This window comes from Perna viridis, chromosome 15 (assembly GCF_037379345.1).
Source record: "Perna viridis isolate PV_CMFRI_1.1 ecotype Kerala chromosome 15, ASM3737934v1, whole genome shotgun sequence".
In the NCBI taxonomy this organism is placed as follows: Eukaryota; Metazoa; Mollusca; class Bivalvia; order Mytilida; family Mytilidae; genus Perna; species Perna viridis.
Window position 1 is genome coordinate 2,704,219 of NC_142459.1, and position 9,938 is coordinate 2,714,156.

The 9,938-nt window shown below is 32.3% G+C and overlaps 2 long non-coding RNA genes across 2 annotated transcripts; both read left to right on the forward strand.

Moving 5' to 3' along the window:
- Window positions 1-389: 389 nt before the first annotated feature.
- LOC148596514 (uncharacterized) lies at window positions 390-5,257 on the forward strand. Its single transcript, XR_015919114.1, has 3 exons — window positions 390-644; window positions 1,631-2,342; window positions 3,061-5,257. It is a non-coding gene; the product is annotated as an uncharacterized LOC148596514 (long non-coding RNA).
- Window positions 5,258-6,644: 1,387 nt separating this feature from the next.
- On the forward strand, window positions 6,645-9,647 carry LOC148596515 (uncharacterized). Its single transcript, XR_015919115.1, has 3 exons — window positions 6,645-6,751; window positions 9,129-9,300; window positions 9,457-9,647. It is a non-coding gene; the product is annotated as an uncharacterized LOC148596515 (long non-coding RNA).
- The last annotated feature ends 291 nt before the right edge of the window (window positions 9,648-9,938 follow it).

Sequence of the window (9,938 nt, forward strand, 5' to 3'; positions counted from 1 at the left end):
TTGCAATGTTAATGTGAAAAATGTCCTACTTTAATGAAAATTTTGAGATGAAAACGAATGTGCCAGTAATCCGTGTAGGAATCATGGGATATGTATTGATGGGGTCAACAAGTTCACGTGTCGATGCCCTCCAGGCTATGGTGGATCAGTATGTCAAACAAGTATGCTTCTATAGACATGTATGATACTACCTTATCAGTTATATCCGTATAGATTTGACCGCAAAATACCTTTTGCCACGTTGTTTGATTTTATGTCTAAAGATAATGAAATGCACTTTATGACTTTTTAAAGAGGTAGACTTAGGGCAAAGGACATAACTCCTACAAATCATTGGAACGTTTGTATTCAGCATTCTACTTCAATCCTATGTATACTTTGAATATGATTAAAACATGTCACTGATTTCAAGAGTTATGTCCCTTACTTAAGGTCTACGTGCTTAACCGTCCTAAAGGATTTCGGTTTAGACAGGTTTCACTGAAACATTGTAATACACGTTATCTTTATATGGTTTTACCGTATTGTACATACAAATGAATGTGCATCTAATCCCTGTAAAAACCACCGGAACTGCCATGATGGAATCAACAAATACTCCTGTAGTTGTGCCCTGGGTGATGGAGGGACTCAATGTCAAACTAGTAAGTTTTCCATTTATGGAATTAGTGTATGGATTTTTTTATGTGTCAAAATAATCTCAACCACGACGCGTAAACACACTAACACGCGTAACAGGTTAAAAACAATTGACACAATTTTGTATTAGAATCAAAAACGCAATTTTTAGAAATAGAATTATTAAGAAATTTTAGAACAAAAACAAAATTGCGTGTGTTCAATTTACCTATAGAGTTAATGGAAAAATCTAGCATTATTTTGAAAAAAAACAGCAGATTCATTGTCTGTTTCCTATACGTTCTTTATTACGGTATTACCAAATTTGTAAATATAAATGAATGTGCACATCATCCCTGTAAAAACCACGGGACATGTCATGATAGAATTAACAAATACACCTGTAGTTGTATCCCGGGATATGGAGGAACACAGTGTCAAACGAGTGAGTTATACAGTTGAGGGTGTAACCCAATAAGTTGTACATTTCAAAAAACCTTTTCGCGGGTATAATTTATGCTGATCTGCCAACCGCAAAAATTACGAATATATGTTCATGTTCACTATACAAGGTTGAACATTCTAAATATCCTGACAAGGCAGATAAGCTTGAAACATTAACTTCAAATGCCTATGAACATATGTTTCATGCAAAGAAGAAAAGCAAAGCAAAAAAGCAAAAAACAAAACAAAAACAAAAACAAAAAACAAAAACAAACAAACAGGAACAAATTACCAATCATATTAGAATTGCAAATTTCGGTATGCCCTACTCGTGTTTAAATATGTAAACTCTCACTGGAAAACGATACTGAAGACTGTCAAGATTTAGAAAGAAGTTGTATACAAGGAGCACTAAAAAACAAAGTTATTAAAATAGCAACCCAAATCCACCTCCGACGAGTTCTACCTAAGTATACAATACTATATTGTAGCCAACGATAAATACAAAAAAAATGAAGTCACTGCTTACCTCACAAAGTTGTTTATTTTAGTTAGTACATATTTGTAGATATAAATGAATGCGCACATCATCCTTGTAAAAACCACGGACATGTCATGATGGTATAAACAAGTACACCTGTAGTTGTGTCCCAGGATATGCAGGGACTCGGTGTCAGACAAGTGCGTGTTTTCATTGGAGGAGAGACTGTCATAAGTATTCTGTCAATATTTATATCTCAATTACGACAGAGCTCATCAATTTATCGCACATACATGGGAACAATAGTTTTGTCGAAATAAAAATAAGATTTCGTTAAAAGATAACTTTTGTAACAAGAACAAGCTACGACTATAAGTCTTTATTTTGATGTATTTGAGTTATTTCAACATTCAAAAACCGGATTAAATCCTCTTGGTATAAATAATCTGTCAGATAATCAGGAGAACCAAGATTTGAGTGGAAATCAAAACAATATATTTTAGGCATAACGAATTGACAGATAAAATAAACACACCCAACACAACGCAATGAAATAACCAAAAAAAAAAAAAACGCACAAAAAAAGAAAAAAAATAGCAACCCAAGCTACACTGCAATTCATATGCTATACATAACCTGTCCCGATTATACACGTAGTTTGTGGATATTACATCTGTGTCTTCTTTCGTCTACCCCGGACTTGACTTTTTATGAGCAGCTCGGCGGTTGGTTCTAGAAAAAGCAGAGGACGCTTACCCTACCGGTGCACCTGGTCCATACTCCCAGTTTTTGTTACCTTGTATGTATGATTTTAGTTACTTTATGTTCTTTGTTGTATATGTTTGTTGTCAATGTCTGAACTTTGTAATTAAACATTAAATCGTTTTCATAAGAAAATTCACGTTGGTTTCCTCACTGTTCATGAGGACCCACATGCTTAAATCCCTATACATAAATATTGTGAAATAATTATACTGTCTCCAATATTTGTCATTAAATAAATAAAATTCTCACAAACAGAAGAGAGTATAAACAGAAATGGGGAACATGTGAGCACCGGTACCTTTTAAAGTAAATACAACAAATATCAAACATCTATAAGTGATTCACTTATCTCACACATTTGTATTATGTATTATGGAGACGTATTTCGAGATTACATGAAACTCAGGTATTGAAGATTGAAATTGAAACAAACCTAGCCTGCAACATAATACATGACAAATCTTAAAAAAGCATACACTTAGATCGTTGAAAATATGAAAATGTATTTTATTCAAACTCATAATTTACAAAACAAATCTGATATATCAATTGTTCCTCAGTTCAATGTCTATTATTTTAATCAAATTATGGTATTTATAATGTTGTGGTTTCTGTGTTTACTTTCTATGTCCTCTGAATATTTATCTGATCTGTTCCCGTCTTCTTGCTTTTTCTCTTCACATTTGTTTGTTTTATTTTATTCAAAAAATTAAAATAAAAAATTAATTGGAAAATGTATTCGTACTTTGCAGATATAAACGAATGTTTACACAACCATTGTAAAAATGGCGGGAAATGTCACGATGAAATTGCGAAGTATTCGTGCATTTGTCCAGATGGTTATACTGGAAGCCTTTGTGAATCTGGTATTGCATTTCTTATGCACTTTAAATCACAATTGAATACAATACATTACATTTCATTTTAACTGTGTTAAATATACTGTAATCAACTTACAATGAAATGACTGCAGACAGAATTGGTAAAAAAAACCTATATTTTACTATTGTCATATACTTAAATGACAAGATATCTAAAATTCTTAAATACTTTATTTTCAATGTGCTTATTGTAAACTCGTAAACATTGGCAGACTTTTTGTCATAATTTGATATTAACTAACGTGCTCCACATCCCTGTAATCATAATAGAACATTGACGACAGTTTTGTCATATTTTAGATATAAACGAATGTGCTTCACACCCCTGTAAACATAATGTAACGTGCCATGATGGCGTCGATACATATACATGTTCCTGTTCACCTGGATTTGCTGGTCATAATTGTCAAATTAGTAATTGATTATTTTTTTATTTGATTATTTTTGCGATTGCTTTTATCTACTTTTATTTGCTTTATTCGTGTGATATATGTATCTAAACAATTATGTTTTGATTTTATTTTAGATGGATATTAAATTATTTATTTATTTATGAACATTTGACTACAAAATTATTGTTATACATCATATTATACTGCATATGTTTTTCTCAGATATCATTGAATGTTCCAGTAGTCCATGTCAGCATTTGTCTATCTGCCACGATAAAATAAATGGGTACACGTGCACTTGCCAGGCTGGTTACACTGGAGTTCATTGTGAAATAGGTTAATTCATTTCAATCTTTTTTGTCTTCTTTTACATTTTCTCTTTCATTCTAACAGACAATTTTATAAAAGAAAATGTTATTAAGACAACAAATCATAGATTGGATACTGTCATTTACAACAGACATGTTTTGAAATGTTGATATTTATTTTCAAAGGTGAACATAGACGTATAAAGAAGATATTTCTAACAGGTACGATAATATTCAATTGACTTTTTGACAGAATTAAAAGTGTACCTTGACATTGTATTGTGAATCCTGTTTAAACTGACCCTTCAATTAACAGGGAGAGAATTATTCTATGTTTAATTCCAAACAAAGTTTAAGACTTTTTGAAATTCGTGGCTGGGATTTACATAATGTTTTTTTATATATATAATTGTTTTTATTTTCACTTAGTTATTGTTCATATCTTCTATTTTGACTACTGATTTTACCAATTAGATTGGTGGTAACTTGATGCTGCCTATCTGTGTTGAAATATACAGGAAATTATGATCCGTAGTGGTAGTAGGAGGTTAGGCGCGCTCTAAAACCTTGTTTTACTCACCTTTCATTTTGAAATGCTTGTAACAAAACGGAACATTGCGGAGGTTTTCCAACTTTAAGGTTTTTTGCCACGATACTGCCAAATGTTATACTGACTATATTTGTCTAGATTTGATCATTTATTTTGTTATCACCCTTTATTTAATGTACTCGGTTAACCTCGGTTAAGACAACATTTGTATTTATTTGTAACATCTTCAAAATATTTGTTTATCAGGATTCGGTTAAAACAGGTTTTACTGTCTTTAATGAAAAGTTAAATAAAAACAACCTGTAGACATGGTGGATCATGTTTGGATCTTGTTGATGCATTTAATTGTACTTGTCTTGCTGGATATAGTGGACATCTCTGTGAAACTGGTAAGGAATCGATCAAATTAAATGAAGATATATGGTTGCTGTTGTCTGTAAATCAAGTAAATAGGTCTAAGTGTTAGTATTACATTTTGGGTGAACGCGGATATGCCTTCACTAAAGTTTTAATCATAATAATGTGTTTTGTTACATTAGTTTATTGTTAATTGTCAACCTTTCCACTAGTTTAGTGGAAATAATATGTAAGTTGTCAGAATAGGATCATTATTAGACCTATAGGTTTTCGGCAACTTTTTTTTTTGTTTCACATTTTCTTTTGATGTGTTTTTCTACGCATGGAATTATGATCGCTGTGTATAAACAACGTCTGTTATCCATTAAAGTCAATATATACGACATTTTTTGTTTTCATTTATTATTTCAACTTTTTATTAAATGCTGCTTTGAAACGTTGATGTATGTATCTTGCTGTGTCATTCAATACTAAAAACCACATGCTAAATGTTGGATAAATATTTTAAAACTTCTTTAATTCGCAAACAACAAAAATGTAAACAATTTATCTGTAAGATGAAGTACAGTTTTTAAAAGTCAGATTTAACGACTGAATTTCAGGTTATCCTTATCCTAAATTTATTGTACAGAATAAGCGTACTTTGATTTGCTTAAAACAATGGTCATTTCTTCGACATTTGATAAATTATTATAGATTATGTTATGGTCTAGGAAATCCCAAATCCAATAATCATAAGATATAAAAGTATCATTAAATCAAATCATCATTTCCAAATCAGTGGCTACATGCACTGTTATAGATGTCAAGGGTACATAATAGTTGCATTAAAACATCATGGTAAAGTAATAAACTTATTTTAAAAATATGTTTACGCTAATAGTGTTTGAAAAAATCAATCTGTAATAACATGTTTTATAAACAATGAACTATGCTTATGCATCCGTTACTTTTGGTAACCTTTTAGAAGAATTTAGTAAAGTTTTTGGAATTTATCAAAGACACTCTTAAAATTATAAATAGAAATATTTGATAAATAATGTCCTTGATTTTGATTTTAGCGGACCCTTAAGTAATAAACATAAAAAAAAATGTGCAGCTTACAAACATTGTGTCATTCCTTTTATTGGCACTTTAGTAAATGTTTTGTAAGAATCAGACAAAATGAAAAAAATCAGAATCATGCATGTCAAGAATCCACCGAACTGACAATACAATTTTACCTAAGGATGCTTTAAAAAGACCATTATTTGAGCTCTGCATTACTTAATTTGCTCAGAAATTTTTCAATGGAATGTTAAAAAAGAAGTGGAAGTTATCTGCCCCTGGAATGTTCATGTTCAATAAATCTCAATGAAATAATAACTCAATTTACCAAAATGATATGGTAAATTTCGTCTTTTCTCTTGATTCTAATAGTTCAAATATTAAATTAATCTTTCAAAATATCTTTCACCCACTGCCCGATTCTTTCGGATATTGGCATTTAAATGGTATACCTTCGATTTTTTGCGAATATTTTTCTGGCAAAGGTCGTTGTTATTCAAATACCACTATCATATAATAAGCTACTACAAGGAGGACTTACCAATATAATTTCATGTTATTAAAACTTTAATTTTATGTTGTACCTCTTACTATTTATTATATTTATAGTAATTTAAACTAATATTTTAAGAAAACATAGAAAATGCTCAGAAAATATTAACTTTTGATCAATGCTGAACTTAATGTTCAAATTCAAATTCTCGGTCATCTTCTATTCTAAAATTGATAAGGTGACTCATTTTGTTTAATATCACACAGGTCAAAACACTATTAAGAATAAATTCTATTTTTAGATATAAATGAATGCATCAGCAACCCATGTCATAATGCAGGTGATTGTCATGATAAAATAAATGGTTTCTTGTGTGCTTGTAAGCCAGGATATACTGGACGACTTTGTCAAGTTAGTAAGTGTTTTTTTTAACTCGCCAACACAACATGTCTTCACTTCTTCAGTCTGTTTCGTTTTTGATTTGTTTTAAAAAAAAATCTCTCTTCTGATACCATGTTCATATAAAAAATAAGACACACACAACAAAGAGCATAAAAACAAAGTAATATATACATAGTAACATAACATAATAACCTATTCATTAGAACGAGAAATTAGTTTATAATATCAAAGTTATTCTATAGCGTATTGTTGGGTATTTGTTGTTTGGTTCATGTCAAATTTGATACTACAGGAATAACTGGTACATTTTTGGGGTCTATTTGTAACAATCTCAATACCCGTTGTGCACACTTGACAATAACCAGCGTATTTGTACACCACGTACTTTGTCTATTTCTTTATAGACCGAAACTATATAATATTCATTTCTTATAATACAATTTATGTATCAAAAATTTAACGAGACAATCATCAAAAAATGATGACATCAGAGTTACATAATAACATTTTGTCTAAGAGATGATGGTCATTGTTTTATCCAATCAGGAAGCGTCTTACTACTTTTAAAAATTGTATACCAAAAGATATAAAATGAAAACTTTATTGCCTTAAATTATTAAAGCTTCATTTTCCCATTTTAATCAAAATGAAATTCATTTTCGGACTATTGCAAAATGTTTCACAATCTGTAAATAAAAATAATTGAGACCTAAGTAAACGAGTAGCTCGTAGCATGTAATAACACAATCTATATTAATTATAGCAACATTTAATAAACAAGGTTCGGGTGTTAAAAGAATAGGCCTGCAGCAGCGCAAAGCTTGTCGTAAAAGACGACTAAATAGTGCTCAGAACCCTACCCGGGGGCTAGGGCGCTCTCCCCACAGAGCAACTGGGATGTGTGCTCCAGGCAGTGGAATGGGGGGTACCCCTGGTGTGTTACATGCTGGGGTTGTCAGGTTATAATATGGAAACCTGACCGCAAACTATAGTGGTGCACCGTGTTGGGAAAGATGCCACGTTCCTCGCACGTTAAAGAACCCTACTGTGGTATTCTCCCGGAGTAGGAACCATAGGGCTCTGCCCGACCCTACCCATCCTTCCCTATTTCCAGTGGCAATCGGAATTTGTCGACCCCATTGCCCTTGTGTCCCATCCCTTTTTCATTTCATCATTTCATGTTCATTTTATCATCCATTTCATTTTCATCGTCTGAATATAGCTGAAATATTGCTGCTCGGACGTTAAACTCTAACAATCAAACAAATAGTATGGTTATAATCAATTTTCGTTCTATACTGAAAGAGTAATCAAGGAAACCAAGGTTATAGCGGTAATCAAAAGAATGTAATCCAGGGACAAAGACCAGACATGGAAAACATACATACACAACAAAAAACATAAAGTAACTAAAATCATACATACAAATAACAAAAGTAAATGAGCAACTCGGACTCCACTTAAAACTGGGAGCATGGACCAGGTGCATTGTTAGGGTAAGCGTCTTCTGCTTTTCTAGAAACACCCGCCGAGTTGCTCATAAAAAGTCAAGTCCGGGGTAGACAAACGAGGAAAGGAAAACTATAACCCGTTGAATAAAGCAGTTTTCGTGGTGCTGATGGATACACCATAACGATCCACGAGTTCATGATGACGACCAAAAAACTTCTGTAGTGATGACTTCAATCTTGTAGCAACATAACCCTGTTCCAGAAGCCTATTTGTTAGAGTTCTAGTGCGATACAAAAAGTCTGCGAAGCCTTGGCAAGCTCTGGCATAACGTATGAGTTGTGATATGAACACTCCATACGTAGGAGCCGAAGGGATGTTGCCACAGATGAAAGGAAAGTTGACAATTCTGAATGAAAAGTCATCACGTTTGTCGTAAAGTTTGGTCAATAGTTTTCCTTTACCATCGATTGAAATGCCGACCGTTTGTTGAAAAACACGTCCACCACACTGGACAAATATGTTGTCGATTAAAAATTCCAGCATTTTGTAAACATCTTCCTCTGTATATTTGGAAGATGATTTGGAATTATTTCTGACAAATTATGAGGAATCTCTACCAAGAACTATATATTTGTATCTAGGTGTACCACCTTTTTTGGAAAAACAACGATGTATAATGTTTTTAAGTCGGGATTTTAACTGAGTATGGGGAATAGAAGTATACAGTATTGAAAAATTACAGGTTTTCATGCTATTATATTCAGATAATAGTCTTGAACTGATTGTCTCCAAAAGATCTTTCGAATTTTTCAGGATCCACATTGAATTAATACCACTACGGGAGTAACAAGTGTTGTGGTAGGACTGCAGACCCTCTTTTACAGTTGTGAGTATAGAAGTTAAAAGTTTTGAAAGAGGTTTGGTGGTACATTTTGCAGATCCAGCTATGAAACGTTGTTTGTATGGATGCTTGTGGAGTTTAGGAATCTAGTACATAGACGGTAAATCACAATCATCGTTCGTGGTAGAGAGACCAAAAGAGGACATCACAGATTTATGGTTTTCCACAATTTCTTCTTTGGAGAGAGTGGTAGCAGCATCTTTTTATTGGTAATTAACAAATGTCAACCTAAGATACAATACTTATTTTAGGCTTCATTTGGTTATCAACTTCTCTCTCTAGGACTGTGTTAGATGTCTACACATATTTTAAATCTCAATAAATGATTTCCATCCGTTAATTTGATTTACGATTTTTTCTCCCAGATATTAATGAGTGTTTAAGCCATCCATGTCAGAACAACGGAACATACCATGATGGCGTTGGCAAATATACGTGTAACTGTATTGCGGGTTTTACTGGTTCCAACTGCCAAATAGGTTTGTTTAGCAACTGCTTACGATAATGGATCCCATCCCAAGTTTTCTCTGGTGTTCAGTTCCAAAGGGACCGTTTAAAAAAAATGCAAGTAACTTAAATAATATAGTGTGCTCGAAAGTTCCGAATATTATGTGTTAATGTATCTTTGATTAGTTCAAGCAGGACAGCCTGTAAATGTTTATAATAATACAATACTGGAATAAAATCCTTGCGCAAGTATGATACCATTTATATTTAAAAAAACTAAACCAAAAACAACAACAGAATTAAAAAAAAATTCAATATTGTCTTATTCTTTCATTTAAGCTGAATATTGAATTCCCCTCAAGATGTCAAAATTGATATCTTGATTAAATCTCGATTGTTA